Source organism: Copidosoma floridanum, unplaced genomic scaffold (assembly GCF_036245765.1).
Source record: "Copidosoma floridanum isolate Cflo_tuat_1 unplaced genomic scaffold, Cflo_Japanese_pri ptg000027l, whole genome shotgun sequence".
Taxonomy (NCBI): Eukaryota; Metazoa; Arthropoda; class Insecta; order Hymenoptera; family Encyrtidae; genus Copidosoma; species Copidosoma floridanum.
Genome location: NW_028321904.1, coordinates 6461140 through 6480817, shown reverse-complemented (window position 1 = coordinate 6480817; position 19678 = coordinate 6461140). Strand labels below are relative to the sequence as shown.

The following is a 19678-nucleotide window of genomic DNA, read 5'->3' as shown; positions in this document are numbered from 1 at the left end:
CGTTGAACGTTCTATAAAGTATTTTGTCCTTTGTTATTGATATTCCAAAAGATTTTGCTTCATTAATGCAATTTATCATAAGTTTCTGCTTTTCAAAGAATGTTTTCAGAGTTTTGTGGCTTATAATAAAGGGCTAACAACGATGTAATCGTGTTAAGGACGTTTATTACAGTTAGAGGGAGAATGTAGAGAGTGCAGTAAGGGGGGAGCAAGCAAATGGCAGCACTGGCAACTGTTTTGCATGCCTTTTTTTACTTATATATAGGTGCCTGATACCATTTTTTATTGAATTTAATATAATACCAGAATTCTTCTATTGTGTCATGCGAAAAAAATTGAGCAAGTTCTACCAACCATTTTCTCATGTATTTCGTTTTTTACGGGAGCTATACGTAAGGTTACGCGTTAGATTAAAGTTTTATTAACATTAAATATCGAATAAACAGTGTTTTAAAACGGTCTCAAATTTTACATCTGACTTTCTAACATCATTAGCAGCATCCTGTTAAAATATCAGGAAAATCGTACAGAAAACGCTATGTGTGATGAACGTCCTTTAATCACACAATTCTTATATATAAAAAAGTGTTATATTTTGACTTAAACCACTTGCTTCTTATTTTTTTTTTTGCTCACCTTAAAGCCTCTTTAAAGGACTCTAATTCATTAACAGCATAGTCTGAGCAGTGCTTCAATATTTGTTTCAACCCTCTTGAGATATTTTCTACCACTACTTTAATAATTATCTCAAATGTATAATTTGCTCACACGTTTTTTTACCACTCTTGAGGTAGTACTGTGCAACACTGGTTTTTTTTTCTCTTCAATTCTCAAAACGTTTAATAACAGCATTACTAAATAAACGGAAAAGCATGACAAGATGTTGTTAAGAAGACTATTTTAGGAAACAATTAATAATCTTATAGAGAATTTAAACTGTTAACCACGCTGGTAGCTCTACGTACCACAAAAAAGGTAAAAATAATCAGTTCAATTTCACGAAAATATGTTAAATACTTCAATAAAGTTGACTATACCGTTCCAGAACCTAAATAATGCGCAACATTTAAAGAAAAAAAAAAATGTGTAATGAAATGTAAATATTATTAAAGAACTTAATGTTTATATAGTTTTAATACATTTATACTTATGTCTTTATTTAATTTTTTAATGTTACTATTTAATTTTTAAAAGTAAAGATGCCTACATTTAAAAATGCAGTATAAGAATATATTTTTATAAAAGTAAGCATTATAAAAAAAACTTGTTTAATTGACCTTGTCATGTAATTAAAATAATTTTTAAATACTAATTTTATTAATTTTATACATTTATTTATTGTTTCACTAATCTGTAAAATAGTGTTACGGACAGTTTTAACTTTTGTAAACGTATATAAATTGGACTTCTTAATCCACCCTATAATAGTTAACATTAACGGGTTCATGTCAAATAACATTACTTATTCCAAAGTATAACGTCATTCTAATAAAATATCTACCGTGTATCAAAAAAGAGTGAAGAAAACTATACTACTCGATAAAGCTCGTCAAGACTGATAGAAAAGCTCTTTACAAAATTTTGATTTGATGCGCGTTCTCCAAGGTATTGACAAATTAACATAAATAATTTCGGCCAATCACAGAGCGCTTAGCGTTGGGGGGTGGGCTCTCAGTGCCAGTAATGTGTAATCGACTTATGATGGAGGATGCGGTGGTGGGGAGGTGCCTAGGCAAAAAGAATGTTGGTACGCAGAGTGTAGCTTTATCGACTGCAGAGAATCAATGAGTCATCGAACTGGGGGGTAATGCAAACACTGCCGAAATGAATGAGGATGTAGTAATAATAAAAGGGATTATAAAAGAATGCTTTTAATAGTAATAATCTTAATAACCAATTCGCTTTCCTCCAAATTTTAAGCACATCTCTAAAAATAAACTCTACAGAAAGAACAAGGAGTCATAAAAGGACGCTGGCAAAGCGGTATAAGCACTTTACTCAAATTGCCAGTCTTTGAGTATGAAGAGCCAAAATGATAATTTCTCATTTTCGAGCACACTCACTAGTGACAGCTTAGTAAACTCTAAGAATAATGACCAACTGACTAGTTGGCTTATTGCTAATCAGAAAACCAATCAATGTACAGATTAAAGCAAGCGCATAATTTTCAAGTGCCAGATGATGGTTCCACTAAGAGGAGCAGTCCATCTTATGACTTTCCACTTCCTCGCATACTCACTGGTAAAACATAAGTAAGATTACTCAACTGAGCCCAAATGACCAGTTAATTTACTACACAACTAAAAACAAAGATAATTAGAGTACACACTAGGGCAAATACAAGAACTTTGAGTGTTACTGTAACTTTTAGTACCAATCCACTGGAAGGCTGTTTGAACACTTACTGTTGACTACTCCGTATACTAGCACAACCAAAACCTTCTTGCCAGTCAGTTCAGTGCATAAGTAAAAAAAAATCTGATTACAAGCTAAGGCATGATTAAAAATGACAAGGGTTGGAGGATGCTTTTGGTAACAGTAGAAGTGTACTTTGCGCAGGTGCTATGCATTGTCAAACTAGAATACCTCTTTATTTGAAGAACATCTCTCAAAATGAACGCTTTAGGTTAACCACAAATACACAAAACTGTGGACTAGGTATTGTTTAGGTAAAAAAATTGTATTGCATGTGCAGCATTATCTGAAATAAAGAAAACTACAAAGAACCACGCATTTTAAAAAATCAATGTAAATGTATGGGTACGTGTTGTATACGTATCTGACGTAGCAAGATTTACATAAACGATGTTTGGTACCATAACACATAACTTTTGATGATAAGCCAACATCGTTACCTGCAGGCGCAAGCTGCTGTGACAGCGCGGCCGGTGTCTGGGTAGGTATCAGGCTTTTCCGGAGTCTCATCTTTGTTTACACGTCAAGCGCATCTTTTATGACGGTAAAGGAGTAGATGACAAAGAACTGACGATGTACCTCTCCTTATTTAAATTTTTTGAGATGCAAGGAAACATTTATTTAGAAAAAAAAAATAGCGCCACAAATCCGCTAATAAACATTTCACTTCAGGAAATTACAGTAGTAGTAGTTTTTTTTTTTTTTTTGTACTCGTTTTTTTTGTAATTTTGTCTGCTAACTATTTGACTTGTTTGCGATCTCTTTCTATAAAGTATTGTGCTACAGCTTTTGTGTAAGTTTGTTAGTAACCGTTATTTTTAATATGGAGCCTTGCGGTAAGCGCGCAAATTATACTATTGAGGACTACACGCAAATGGTGCACTTCTATTACCTGGCGCAGGGAAACCTAGATAAAGCTGCTCGTTTGTATTGAGGTCGTTGGCCGAATCGTTGACATCTGGATCCTCGAACCATTGGGGCTGTTCATCGCAGATTCCTTAAAACAAGAAGTGTTTTACCTGTTCGTGACGATGCTGGTCAAGGTTGTCCCTGTGAGATTCTTAATCCTGATATAGAAGAGGTGATCCTGGATGATTTCGATGATGACCCAACGACATTGATACGTGTAGTTGTTCGTCATATGTGAGTTTCCCAAGGACGAGTCCAAGCAGTAATGGCTGATAGTGGTAAGCATCCTTATCATTACCGTCGTGTGCAGGAACTGCTAGAGCGTGATCGGCAACCGTGAGTCAACTTTTGTACGGGTTTGTTAGCTCAAGTGCGCGTCAATGCTGAATTTTTGAACTGCATTTTGTGGAATGACAAGTGCACGTTTACAAGAAATGGTATGATGAACCAGCATAATTACCATTATTGGACTAAAGAAAATCCACGGCTTACATGACCTACAATATTCCAATACCATTGGAATGTTAATGTTTGGGCTGGAATCATCGGTGATCGAGTTGTAAGTTGATAATTTTTATTCAAACATAACGAGCCTTGAAGTATAGTCCACATGTCAATATTTGGAAATCCTAGTATTTAGCATAACCAATTTAATACTTTGTTAAATTTAAACACACATTGGACCAGTATTCTTTCCACCCAGACTGAACGCAGCGACTTATTTGCATTTTCTTAAGGATAACCTACCACCCTTGCTAGAAGATATACCGCTGAACATTTGTTTAGCTATGATCTACCAGCATGACAAAGCATCAGGGCACTTATCCGCCAAAATCAGGAGGCTCTTGGATGAGCGCTATCCTGATCAATGGATTGGACGAGGTGGTCCAATTCAATGGCCAGCACCATCGCCAGATCTGACCCTACTTAACTACTTTTTGTGGGGCTGCGTAAAGAAGATCGTGTACAAAACTGAAACTCTCGGAAAAGAAGACTGTCGTGAGAGAATCATCAACACCTTTAACATTGTGCGAGAACGGGGTATGATGCAACGAGCCGTAAATAAAATCATTTATCGTGCCAACCTCGTTCTTAGAGTCAGCAAAGGACACATTAAGCAACTCCTGAAATCATAAGCTTAAACCATCACCCTTTTCAGTGCTAAAAAAACAATGCTAAGGTTCTATTGCACTTTAGTACTATGCATTAACTGTATATATTAACAAAAGGAGCTACAAGTATCTGATGTACATGCCTAAAATTTTCTTTTTCTAAATTAATGTTCCCTTGCATCTCAAGAAATTTGAATAAGGAGAGGTACATCGTCAGTTCTTTGTCGTCTGCTCCTTTACCGTCATGAGAGACGCGCTTGACGTGTAAACAAAGATGTGACTCCGGTAAAGCCTGATACCTACCCGGACAACGGCCGCGCCGTCACAGCAGCTTGCGCCTGCAGGTAACGATGTGGGCTAATCATCAAAGGTTATGTGTTATGGTACCAAACATCGTTTAAGTAAATCTTGCTACGTCAGATAGGTATACAAAACGTACCCATACATTTACATTGATTTTTTATAATGCGTGGTTCTTTGTAGTTTTCTTTATTTCAGATAATGCTGCACATGCAATATGGTTTTTTTACCTAAACAATGCCTGGTCCACAGTTTTGTGTATTTGTGGTTAACCTAAAGCGTTCATTTTGGGAGATGTTCTGCAAATAAAGAGGTTCTCTAGTTTGACAATGCAAAGCACCTGCGCCAAGTACACTTCTGCTGGTACCAAAAGCATCCTGCAACCCTTGTTATTTTTTTTCATGCCCTAGCTTGTTATCAGATTTTTTTTTTAGTTATGCATTGAACTGACTGGCCAGAAGGTTTTGGTTGTGCTAGTATACGGAGTAGTCAACAGTAAGTGTTTGAAGTTCGAACAGCCTTCCAGTGAATTAGTACTAAAAGTTACAGTAACACTCAAAGTTCTTGTATTTGCCGTAGTGTGTGATCTAATTATCTTTGTTTTTAGTAGTGTAGTGAATTAACTGGTCAGTTGGTCTCAGTTAAGTAATTTTACTTATGTTTCACCTCTGAGTATGCGAGGAAGTGGAAAGTCACAAAATAGAATGCTCCTCTTAGTGGAACCATCACTTTGCATTTGAAAATTATGCGCTTGCTTCAATCCATAGATTAATTGGCTTTTAGATTTGCAATGAGCCAACTGGTCAGGTAGTCTTAATTTTTGGAGTTTATTGAGCTGTCACCAGTGAGTGTGCTCAAAGGTGAGAAATAATTATTTTGGCTCTCCATACTCAAGGACTGGCAATTTGAGTAAAGTGTTTATACTGCTTTGCCAGCAACCTTTTCTGACTCCTTGTTCTTTCTGTAGAGTTTATTTTTAGAGATGTACTAAAAATTTGGAAAAAAGCGAATCGGTTATTCAGATTGTTACTACCAAGAGCACACTTTTATTATCGCTTTTATTATTGCTACATCCCCATTCATTTTGGCAGTGTTTGCATTACCCCCTGGTTCGACGACTCATTGATTCTCTGCAGTCACTAAAGCTACACTCTGCGTACCAACCTTTTTTCCTCTAGGCATCTCCCCACCACTGCACCCTCCATCATGAGTCGATTACACATTACCTGCACTAAGAGCCTGCCCCCAGACGCTAAGCGCTCTGTGATTGGCCGAAATTAAAATGTTAATTTGTCAATACCTTGGAGAATGCGCATCAAATCAATATTTTGTAAAGAGCTTTTCTATCAGTGTTGACGAGTTTTATCGCGTAGTATAGTTTTTCTCACTCTTTTTCGAAACACGATGTATATGACATTACTATTTTTGCATCTTTATAAGGTGACGTATAACCAAGCATGCAACAACAGAGGGCTTTTTAAATATAAATTATGATTATTAAAACTTTTACCTTAAAATTTAATTATATTCGTTTGAAAACGCTCGGACAACAAAAAACTGTTCTGTGTATAAAGCAATTAATTATAATAAAGTAGAAGTTTTAGAAGTACTAAAAACTATTTTTTTGAGAATAATATTTTGCAAGTATCTTAGATTTGAAGATACATGCATTTTATGACATTTTATGGTATATTTGCATCTAAGGTTAAATATTATGCTTTTTGATAAAGTCGTTACAGTTATTGTTGTTGACTGTAGTAACCCTGCACAGTTGTAAGAAAATTTGACGTTTCTATACCTAATTTTAAATTAAAACAATAAGAATCAAGATCTTAATTAATGTTTTTTTTTAGTAAGCTTGTAGAATAGTTTTGTTCTAAACTGTGACAAGAAATAAAATATTTTTAAACTGACGTTTTGATAAAAAATATATTATAACACAGTAGTTTCTATTCTTTTCTTAATATCTTTATTTTTTAAATGTTTTAATATCAAGTACTAACACTGAATGAAAATGTACGATAATATGATTTAAATAAAATGATCAAAATATTTTACAAAAAAGATTGTTTAAGGTCTGTGACGAGGCATTTTCTAGTTTTGACACTCAGAGAACGTATGACACAGGGCCACCCCGATCATTTCGCTAAAAAAAGATTTACATACATCTTTCTTTTACTATTCTTACACCCTCAGTGTCACCTCACACTCCTCTGCTTTGCTGTCCCTCAAGCTAAAGTTCCTATTCAAAAAGTTGCTTCGTCACAAGTCGATAGTAGAACACTAGTGACTCCCGGAAAAATATAACAGCTTATAAAATGACGTCAAAAGTAAAAAAAAAATTTGTATAAAATTTTTGTTGATTTTACCAGCACAAAATTACATGTACATTGTAAGTCACTGAGTGTCATTCGATGATACGCAAAGGTTTTTTTTGAGCCCACATACAAACAGACAAACCAACAGATATCTTTACCTTGGTGACTCCCTTTTCTTGGAAGATTCTCCTGAACTACACTGCTTTGGCACACCTTTAACCCTAGAAAACTCTTACACAGGCCTATACAGTCACTTGTTCTCTCACACAACTAAGGGCATTACGTACTGCACGCTGAACATTATGCAACTTTACCTCGACATAAGCCGTTTTGTCAGCTTTTTGGGTCTCACTTCCACTGCTTTTCTCGTCTCTTCCCACCGTTCCCTTAAGTCGTACAGTGACGTCAACGGTCTCAGGCTTTGAAAAAACATCCTGAAAGGTGGATAGTGGGTTAGTAGTTTAATGGAGACGTTGACTGGTAGAAGAGCTGCTGTGTCGTTGCAAGATGTGTATTACAAAAAAAGCGTGCCTGGACGTTAATTTTACTGCTTGAGAGCTAGCGAAGAATTAAGGCTATGGGCACAACCAACTTACGTAGATCGACGCTGATAACATAAATCTCACTTACTTTCAGTTCTAGCCTTCTCCTGACTTGCCTGTAACCGCAAGCCTATCTTTTGATTCACTAACGCATTCATACTCTCCTTACACATTTTCTGACGCTTGTATTACTGATCATAACCAACGCATTTCTTAACAACAAAACAAGGGAAAGAACTACGCAGTACTTCCAATTAAAAATGATTAACAGTAGTTGTATGCACTAATTCTTAATGTTTTTCTGTTATCATAATAGACATATAATTCTATTTTATTTCATTTTATTTAAAAACTATAATTCATCTGACACACGTATGTATCATTCTTCTATTTCCTAGGCCTCCTCCATTATGAGATGGTTCTCTCTCTCTCTCTCTCTCTCTCTCTCTCTCTCTCTCTTTCGTTTTTAACCAATAATCAAATCAAGCAGACTGAGAAGCCATTCGAATAAGGTTCCTATTGCTTTGTAAGTGATTGATAACGTTAAATCTGAGGTATGTTTTAATGAACCAATGATATTAGCATACACATCAAGAGTAACACAGCAATGCAGAGCTGACTAAGCATATTTCTTAGTCATTTCTAAAAATGTTTTTAAACTATAAGAAAAGAAAAAATATTGTTATTATTTAAACAATACAGTAGTTCTCTGTCTAAATAAGTTTTGAGGAATTTAGTTTATACTTTATTTGTTCACGGTTAAATAAACTTATTTGTTTTACTAAGTGTTACATATGTATACTCGTGAGTTTCTACCCTCTGCACAGTTAACCAGTGAATACAAACAGGTCAAAATAGTTGTCAATGAACAGTACTAAGTCAGACTACAACTCATCTTTGAGGTAAGCCTTCTAAAGCCATGTGACGAGCATCAATGTCAGTTTAAAAGTTAATATTTTTCTTAAGAGCTATACTTTAGAATTTTTTAGCTGATTGACAAAAAAAAAAAAAGGTTTTAAACGTATTTTTTATGCTCAATCACTTAAACAACCTCATAAGATTTTTTTAACTGGATTAAAGAACTATTTTATTTTTGAAAAATTTAATTATTTTCATAGTTAGATTATTGTTAGTCTTGAAGTTCTCAGTAAAGGATGAAGATTGTACATTTATTTTACAGATAACTACATCTTTTTTATATCAAAAATCAGCCATGAGTCCAAAAGCCTTGTTTGCTCTTACAAGTCGTATACCTTTTTTTAAATCGTGGACTCGGCATAATGGTGTTAGGTTTCGCTGACTAGTATATATTTAAAGACACTGACATACACTATCTGCTTATTTTCGTTAGGTATTTAATATATTCCTTAAAGATTGAATTCTATTTTCATCAATTAAAATTTTTATTTTTTAAACCATGAGATTCAGGAAATAAGCTCAAAAAACGACTAAATAAAGATTTATCTGATGATTGAATAAATAAAATGCTGGAAGTGCTCAATTTTTACAAATCAATTTTAAATTTCTTAATTTACCTTGACGGTGTTTTAAGAATTAAAAGTTTTTCTTATACTAACTTACATCTATAATTATTGGTAAGCCTCTGTTTGTATGCACGCAGTCACAAGATCTCACAAGGCTTACCGCAACAAAGATTTAAATGCTATACGGCAGTACTTGTGGTGATAATAATAATAAGACTGCTGCTCTGAACGTCGAAATCTAAGTCAACGGTTCTTTCTTTCTTGTTTCTCTTTGATTTACTTTTTAGGCGAGTCTTCAGTGGCTTAGTTTGCTAAAACTTTTCTTACACAGCTTAGTTACTGAGCTAAGTCTTACATTTGCTTGAAGTGCAAGATTCTAATACGTATCTCAATCACTAATTGAAGTCTTACATTTGTTTAACAGACACAACTAAACTCAAAGAGAAAAAGCAAATATTAGTATAAACAAGTGGTTCCAACAACCTTGCATTCAAGGAGAACATGTCAGATTAGCAACTTTAACTACCAATTGCAATATTTTAAAATCGTGGAGCATGGGCTTTTTATGATTTTAGAATGGAGCTGAGTGTTTCAAAGCTATGAATATTAAGTAAATGACATGAGATGTTACATCTTTCCCCCTTTAGCTAATTGTTGGAAATCATAAAAGCTACAACAAATGAACTTATACAAAGTACTTAAATTTTTTTTGGTCTTAAGTAAAAGTAATGAAATAGATTGAAAAACATAAGAGAAAAATTGTGTTAACATCTTAATCAACATAATTTACGATGTTATAAAGTATTCTCTTTTCTAGATCTTGCTGTTGCAAATCTTTGAAGTTGAGAATGTCGACCTTATGGTCACGATTTTTGCTTAATTTAGTAGGAATAATGTTCCCACTTTACTGTATCGTAATCTACATAGTAAGGCAACTGTAACTTTTTGGCTCGATCTTTTCTGTTTTCTTTTCTTAACGGATTACATGGTATACTAGTCCAGCCTGTACTGTATTTGTAGTCAATGTTATGTTTGGTAAATGTCTTTTGTCTGAAGCTAACTAGTAACGGAATGGTCTTTTGGCATGTTGGTTGTCTGTAATGTCAAGTCGTAAGAGAGAGTCATGGAGAAAATACTCTAGTAAAGCTATTACGCTTTCATCGTATATTCGTCATTTCTGCAGAAAATTGATTTTCAACACACTGAGAGTTAATGTGCCTCTGTTGTTTAATAAGTGGAAAAATATGCTGTTTGCAAGCTTACATTATTTTTTGTGTGGATCTTCGTCACGATTGCACACCACACTAGTGTCAAACTAAGTGTTGTTGAAGATCAGTGCCTGGAAAAACATACTCAAGATGTGAAATCTTTCGGTAAATGTCTCACACATCTTTACGACTTGTTAAATGCTTGCATTTTGTATAAAATACACATAAAGAAAACAATTCTAACAAGTAGTGTATATAAGCTGACTAAAAACTTTAGTGCAAGTTCTTTGACTGTTGATATAGATTCTTATTATTAAAGATTAAAAGTTTAAATATCCTATAGGTAATTGATCTCAGACATAACTTGCACTTTACTAGTGTGGAAAGAGTTTTAGTTTTTAAAATCAATTAACTGATATTTATTTATTTACATTTTAACTACTAAAGTTATTTGCTAACAAAAAAGTTGTCGAAGTAATTATGATTCATTCTTACTACTAATCTAATTTTTATTAATTTATATAGTATAATCTTACAACAAATATTAATTTTAAATGAAGATCAAACTAGAGTAAATTAACATTAGCCTAATGTTTTGACAAAATTTAGCTGTTGATTCAATAAAGTCATTACAAAGGCATTTTTTATACAGAAAATGTGCAAGAGTTCTCGGAAAAAAAGCTGCATTCTACACATACTAACATATGTGTTAATAGCCAGCGCGCTCTAACTGTTGCTAATGTGCAGTTTTGTATAATGAGCAGAAATAATAAAGTTTTCTTTATCAGATCTAACTATGCCGTCACTTAAATGAGTCGTTTAATAAAATAGAATTCATCGTCATAAAGCAAGTCTTTCAGTTAGTAGCATAAAGTATATGATTATATTGTGTAAATATTGAAAAAAACTTGTTTTTATGAAAGTTTCTCTTCTTTTTTTCTTTTGTTTTAGTGTATGTTGTTAAAGTATACTCGACATGAATGGATGAGGGATTAGATGCGTAACAAAGTACTCATCGAAGAAGGTGTAGACATAAGATACGATGATCACAGGTATACCTTAGACGCCATGGCTTAGAACACTAAGTAAGGATCAGTAATCAAGTCAGAATTAATAATTTAAGTAGAGTTGTGTAAAACTAAAATTTTTTCTCATTTTTTTTTAAGGTTGTAGACAACTTTTTCATGTCTCAGTTTCTTAAGCGGTGTGGTACCTTAGGCGAAGGCAGTAATTATTGATGAAGAAATAAGAGTATATTGATTTTTTCAGACGAGTCAAACTTTCAAAATTAAAAAATGATGCATTTGGATAACGACAATTTTTTCCAAAAGAGCCAGTTGCAATTTCAACGGATGTTTTTCTATAGACAAGGATTTTAGATTCATTGATAAAATTTAGTGATACACAATTGTAATCGTGTTATATATATGCAATAAATTGTTTTTTTGTAAGGTAGAAAGTGCTCGTGATTTAAGGTCTGGGTGGTCAAAGAAAATGAGCCAAGGGGTGTTTAAACGTCATTTTACATCAGAGTTGGCCAAGGCTGATTTAAGTTCTGAGAAAGGTGTTTATGGCCTCAAGTATTTGTTTTTTTTTAAGCTAAAGTTTTTTTTAATACCTTTTCACAGGTTAAATTATCGGCTAGTTATACCACTTGCAAGTATTACGTTTGAAAATATTTAGTGTAAGTACACAACCCAACGAAAAAGCTAGTAATAAAATGAAGACAAATAAATGAAATCAAAGAATAAAAGAAAGAATAATGTTCAGTACTAAAACTTTAGTCTCTGTAAACAAACACTTCATTTGACAATGATTTTGGCTTTTATAAAACGACCCTAATTTTTTTTCAACTTGCAATACAAAATAGAAAATTGTCTGATAAGATTCTTCTAGAATACGATAAAATATATCAAACAAGCAACTAACTAGTCCTAGTGATAAAAAAATGATTTAGATGAAAGAGAAAGAAGTAAAGAGAACGTGAAAGGAGTAAAAAAAGTGAAAAGAATAAGAGGGAGAAAAAGAAAAGTAAAATAATATAGACTTGTGCAAGTGGATTTACCACGTTTCTTCTGTGGGTAGTTTAATGTATTTGCTTGTTAACAATGTCCTGCCATTCAATATGTAACCGTTAGTTGTGTATGTGTTCTTAGGAAGGTGCGTTCCTTGGGTTATTAAACGATGCAACGATGGTCTTGCTAAGGTTGTCAAAATTTTCGTATCATTTTCTGTTTGCAGTTATATTTCTTTTATAGGTAACTGTGCTGATCGTTGCCTTATCGTAAGGTACATTAGACGATCCATAGTATAAGTTTTTCAGCTTCAGATTTTTTGTAACCAGTTTAGGTGAATCTGATAAATCATAAGTATGATGACTATGCTAATTAAGTTTCTTCTAAATGATGTAACAAGATTACATCTTTTGTAGAGATTTCTCTTTTTTCTGGTTTGAGATTTTTCTTAGTTTTTTGTTAATGTCTTGTAATGATAGGGCCTCGTTTGGTTTGGCCTGTTGTGTAACAACTATTTGTTCTTGCTTTACTAAGTCGTATGTCTTAGTTGTCGTGCAAGAAATCAAGATAACAGTGTTAAAAGGTTGAAGGTCAATTATGGTTTATATATATATATATATATATATATATATATATATACATATATATATATATATATGGATAACATTTAATTTTATCATGCTAACTCCCTACGAGGTGACTTTGAGAGGTGTGCGGTACATTATCAACTTTATGTGTAAATTTTGGTGCCTTTAGGTATTCATTCTCTTTAATGGTCATAAATAGAGGTTAATGGGAATTTCAGAGAATCTCTCGTGGAATGTAGGTGTTTCTAAGTATACTTTAACTCTGTCTAGTTAGGTTATGCAACAATATTTCACATTTCCTCAAAGCTTGATCTGTAAGTTTGGTAAAAAGGAGAAATTCGTAAGTTATATCGTCAATTTTCTGTATTTTTGCATAAGGAGATTAACATAATGGTAATCGACCCTTATATACTCCTTTAATTAGATAATCTTCGTCAATTTAAAAATAATTACCTAATTGGTGATTTATAATCGGATAGTTGGACTGGAGCTCACTAGCGTAACCTTGTAAGTTTTTATGTATTTTTTTTGTATGGCCAGAAGATGCAGTTCATAATTGCTACGCTTATAATTTCTAATTTAAAAAATATTAGTGTGCAGGTTAATTTTCCATCATTTATTACAACTGTTGTACGAGAATAGGTATGCAATTTAGCAACGGTGATTCGTGGTTTATCTAAAGGTAGGGAGTGTTTGTTACTAAACAAATAAATTTTATTCAGTATTTGACTCAACTGTTTTAATGTAAAAAGAAATGGAGAAGATCTTTAGCAGAACTTTCTATTGCATTAATTAATGTTTTACAAAATTGAACAATAAGTCTATTGCCTGGAGACTAAAAATTTGATTTTATCTTCTGTTTTCCAGTAGACAATAAATTGCTCACTTCTTTATAAATTTTTTTTTTTTTAATATAGGAATAATAGTTTATTCTTAATCAAACCTTAGATTCACTTATTTGTTCAACAATTAATGAAAAATGCCATTTATTTAATTTGTTTTTTTGCTTACATCTATGGCTCTATTGTTCTTAGAGAAATTTTTTTGACCACAAATCTTTCTGTCATCAAATTTTACATGTTAATTTTTTTCTCAATTAATTATTTACTATTATTAACACGTTAATGGCAGGTCGGCGTTCCCATACATACCTTTTTCTTGTGGCTATGACCAACTGATGACAAACCAGTTGCAGTGCGCTTGTGTTAAAGCACGGGCTATGTCTGTCGCGTGAGTCTCAATAAGTTATTTTATACAACTATGCAGTTACAAACATACTATTAACGATTGAGTATGCTTCGTTGAAGAAAAAAAAACATATAAAAATATGTCATTAACATTTTTGTTTAAATTAAATTTTAGCTTTCTTTAATACATTATAATTTGTTTTTTTTCATACTCGACTTTTACAACTTCACGTTTGTCTACAAACTTCTTCAATACATTAGTATCGACTTCAGCGTCAATTCTGTCTCATTTATTGTGCGAGGTTTAGGGTTATTTTGATACATCGTCATATGTGCAGTCTTCTTCACTTATTAAAAATATAATGTGCTTAATATTAGACAAACTTTTTTTTGAACAGTATTTACACATGTTTTGTGCAAGTTGAACTGTTTGGGGCTTTTTTTACTCGTAATAAGAAAATTTTTTTTTAAGTGTAATAAAAAAAAATCTTAACTCCACTTTTAAATGTCTACTGCAATACAAAAGTCAGAATCTTTATTGTAAGTGTATCGATTTTTTGCCTGTAAAACAATAACTACATACATGTTGGTGATAATTTATGAACAAGGCATGTTCAATTTTAAATACTAAGCGTTTAGCTGTGTAATGATGTCTAACAATTTATTAAAATTTATCTGTCAGCCGTAGCCAGTGTTTTTATACGGGCGCACTGCAACCAGTTGTTCACCTAGTCAGAAGAAAAGAAGACATATGGCAGCGCTGAGCTGCCACGTCTAATACGACTTTCTTAGTTTTTTTTTGCTTTTTTTTTAATTGAATTAATAAAGTGCTCTTATAGCATGATTCAGAGATACATAAAGATAATACACAAACTTATCAGCACAAAAAATTCAATTATCAGTCTGTTATTGCAAAAAACACCAATTTTTGTATCTTGGCTTCAGAGTAAGCAAGAGCATTCTATTTTATTTAAGTTCGTGTTGTTGAATGACAAACCCAGTTGTGTTTATTGAAAAAAAATGTATGCAGAATCAACTAAGACATTTGCAATTATTTTAGTTGCAAAGTACAAATTTGGCTAGCAAAACGTCAAAATTAAAAAAAATAAGTCTTTGGTTTCTTCATCATTACCAACATTAAATATAATGTGCTTTGTAATATAAAATGTTTATAAACTATACATAAAGTGTATTATACCACTTTAAAGTTTTACGTTAAGATATTAATGAACAAAAAACTAACAAGTATTTTGTAACTTCGCAACTATTTATTTGTTACAAAACTTTCCAGAATACAACATTTTAATAATAAGTTAAGAATTGGACAAAGAAGTAAAAACGTAATAAGAAATAATGTAATAGGTTCATTAAACATTGTATCTCTGAAAGATTATCAAAGATTTCTTTAAAACTTGTATTAAATAAAGTAACTGGTTTAACATCGTTCAAAGATATTAGAACATATAAAAGAATAACTTATAAAACTTTTAAAGAAACTGTAATTGCAAAGGGTTTCATAGACAATGATAATAAAATAGATGACATTTTCAGAGAAGCCATTGCTGTTATGTTTTTATGTCAAGTAAACCAGATGTACATTTTTCGGGAGTGCGAGACTCATGTAGAACATCGTGCCCCTATGAAAAGAGGAGTTGATTCGTGTGGAAACGAGCATATAGGCGCACATTTTAAAAACAAGTGGAAGAGGTATACCGAATTTCGTGTGCATACCAGGAGAGAAGCCGAAATGACGACGATGGCTGTATAGCACAGCCAAAGCAAGCAACGATACAAGTTCGTCTCTTTTGATTGTAACTGAGTACATCCTACATATACAGCATGATATGTAACGGTGGCATTTCCCGAGAACCACGTGTAGAGCGATTTTTTCTGACGCGAACCCCGTTGGAATTAATTTTTTAGGGCAAATAGCTTTTAAATGGGAGCCGATTGAAAATACGTTCCAAACTACCCCTAAATGGGGTTGGAAAGCTATAGCGCGCCCGCATAAACTCGCGACGTTGCCACATTGTTATTGGAGCTTAGTCGGTAAGCAGTGAGAACTATATCCATGTGCGCACGCAAGAGCGTCAGCTACTGCTGGTAACTTGAAGGTTGAATGTAAAAATTTTTACCTTAAGGTAAATATTGTCTGCTCCTTATGTTGTCAGTTGTTTATCCATCACGCGCTTACTGTCTTTCTCACTCTCATGTTGGACAAAAGCATCTTTAAATTTTTATACTTAAGTAATGTTACCTAGAATGAAAGAAAAATACCATATCAGTAGGGATTTGTCCACTCTACACGATAGTGTTTTTGCAAAAATAGTCGAGCTCTTTGTCAAAAATATTGTTGTTAGGTATGTCTTGCTTACGTTCCCGGGTATGTCGTCTGTACACGACTTAGAACGAGTCCATTCATAAATTGCAATAATCAAGTGCCCGACGAAGTGCCCGCCAAGTCCCCGCCAAGTACCCAGGAAGTACCCGCCAAGTGCCCGGGAAGTACCCGAGGAAGTGCCCGGGAAGTACCCGCCAAGTGCCCGTGAAGTACCCGGGAAGTCCCCGCCAAGTGCCCGGGAAGTACCCGCCAAGGGCCCTGGAAGTCCCCGCCTAGTACAATACAGTCGGGTACTTCCCGGGTACTTGGCGGGCACTTCCTCGGGTACTTCCCAGGCACTTCCTCGGGTACTTCCCGTGCTCTTCCCGGGTACTTGGCGGGTACTTCCCGGGCACTTCCTCAGGTACTTCCCGGGCACTTCCCGGGTACTTTCCGGGCACTTGGCGGGCACTTGGCGGGTACTTCCCGGGCACTTCCCGGGTACTTCCCGGGCACTTGGCGGGTACTTCACGGGCACTTCCCGGGTACTTGGCGGGTACTTCCGAGGCACTTGGTGGGTACTTCCTGGGCACTTCCCGGGTACTTCCCGGGCACTTGGCGGGTACTTCACGGGCACTTCCCGGGTACTTGGCGGGTACTTCCGAGGCACTTGGCGGGTACTTCCTGGGCACTTCCCGGGTACTTCCCGGGCACTTCCTCGGGTACTTCCCGGGTACTTCACGGGCACTTGGCGGGTACTTCCCGGGTACTTCACGGGCACTTGGCGGGTACTTCCCGGGTACTTCACGGGCACTTGGCGGGTACTTCCCGGGCACTTCCTCGGGTACTTCCCGGGCACTTGGCGGGCACTTCGTCGGGCACTTGCCGGGTACTTTCCGGGTACTTGATTATTGCAATTTATGAATGGACTCGTTCTAAATCGTGTACAGACGACATACCCGGGAACGTAAGCAAGACATACCTAACAACAATATTTTTGACAAAGAGCTCGACTATTTTTGCAAAAACACTATCGTGTAGAGTGGACAAATCCCTACTGATATGGTATTTTTCTTTCATTCTAGGTAACATTACATAAGTATAAAAATTTAAAGATGCTTTTGTCCAACATGAGAGTGAGAAAGACAGTAAGCGCGTGATGGATAAACAACTGACAACATAAGGAGCAGACAATATTTACCTTAAGGTAAAAATTTTTACATTCAACCTTCAAGTTACCAGCAGTAGCTGACGCTCTTGCGTGCGCACATGGATATAGTTCTCACTGCTTACCGACTAAGCTCCAATAACAATGTGGCAACGTCGCGAGTTTATGCGGGCGCGCTATAGCTTTCCAACCCCATTTAGGGGTAGTTTGGAACGTATTTTCAATCGGCTCCCATTTAAAAGCTATTTGCCCTAAAAAATTAATTCCAACGGGGTTCGCGTCAGAAAAAATCGCTTTACACGCGGTTCTCGGGAAATGCCACCGTTACATATCATGCTGTATTTAGCTGACTCTTGCTCTCTCACTCTTCTTTGATGGTGTCTATTAATATTATTCAACTAAATCGTGAAACTGCATGCTCAAAACCTTATGCACAGAGTTTGATTTTAAATTATTTTTTTTTTATGCTTCCCGTACGATCATACTTATTTTTAAATCCAGCATTATTTTTTATAAAGATTTAGCTTTTTTTTAAGGATGGCAGCTCTGCTATAACCACTAATTTTTTATTCTTCCTCATCATAGTTGTTATGAACTGTAAAACAAGCTCTGAAGGTTGTTAATAAACATATACGACTGCAAGATCTATTTTACCTGAAGTTCTGATAGCTAAGAGAGTTAAGGATAATGCCACTGCTTACATTGTTTTGCCATCTAAGGATCGATTCTAATTGTTGGCAGAATTTTTTTTTTTTCATATCATTTATTACTCTGGTTTAAATTTTTTTATATGTTTTCATTAAATTTACAAATAATGTTACAAACAATTTTCTCGTTGGCAAGGCCACAAAATAGTTCTTTAATAATTTAATAAAATTTTTTCTTTGATTATGAGTATAACTCTTACATTTTAAAACTACGATGAAGTTCTTTTGTTTTAAAAAATTCCTAGGTATAGCAGCTAAACTAAATGTATTGATGAAATCATATAGTATTCTTTTATAATCTGAGTTTTTTTTGTCAATCAAGTATTTTGTAATTGATTTATTTGCTTATTTCGTTTAATAGTTCATGCGCGTGTATATTTTTCACCCGACACTGATTCCTTTCCCGAAAGTATTCCATATACCTCTTTCATGCGTTTCCAAAATGTGCGCCTATATGCTCGTTCCCACGCAAATCCACTCTTCTTTTCGTAGGGGCATGTTTTTAGATACGAGTCTCTCACTCTCGAAAAATGTGGTCCCAGTTTGACGGCCGGCTGCGGTGGGTCTCCCCGATTAGGGCCAAAAATTCGTCTCGCATCATAGCGTTGGCGTGAGTAATCTCTCTTCTCATCTCTGGTGGTGGATTGCAGCTTAAGATTTTGATTTTTTTTAGCAATCGTTTTATGTTTTCATTTATTTAATAAGTTAATATTATACTTAAATACTACTGATTTAGCAGATGTAGTATCAATGTAGTTATTTGTGGAAATCCTAGCAGTTTGTGGTTGTGCTGAAGCGTTCAATAATTTTTTTTGTCACTGGCTTTAATAATAGCTTAATACTATTACTCATTATCGGGAGAGTCTGAAGTAGCCGTGGGTCCATCAGAAGTAGAGCAATTTTGTTTATCTTAAATTTAGCGCTTAAATTACCTTTAGGCTGCAGATGGTCTGTTTTAAACTTCTTGCCCTTCGTCCAAGTTTTTGACTTTTCCATAATAATAGAGTAAAAAATTCTGCGAATTCAGCTTAATTTTTAAATAGTTATCTAGGATATTCTGTAATGTCTAAAAATTTCTTAATGCTGGTGCAATTTGTATGTATTTCAAAAATTTCAGCTGCATCAATTTACTTAGCACCCAGTTTTACTAAATAACGACTTATTTCAGGTCTCTAATATATCACTTCTGAGGTGAATAATTCGCACTTTTCTATTAGTTATTTTAGTCTGACATCTGTCAGTCAACTTTTTTTTTTTTTAGTTCATCTCATCCTTTTCCAAAGTTTAGGCATCTATTATTCTATTATCCTACTCGGCATCGAAGAATACAAACAGTTATATGCCTTGTCATCCCAATAAGACTATATCAATGAGTTTTTTGAATGTAGCTAATGCATTGCATAATC

The 19678-nt window shown here is 34.4% G+C and overlaps 1 protein-coding gene across 1 annotated transcript in view; it reads right to left on the bottom strand.

Moving 5' to 3' along the window:
• mmd (disintegrin and metalloproteinase domain-containing protein mind-meld) overlaps positions 1–19678 on the bottom strand; it is a 2100572-nt gene that overhangs the window by 820453 nt on the left and 1260441 nt on the right. The window lies entirely within an intron of this gene.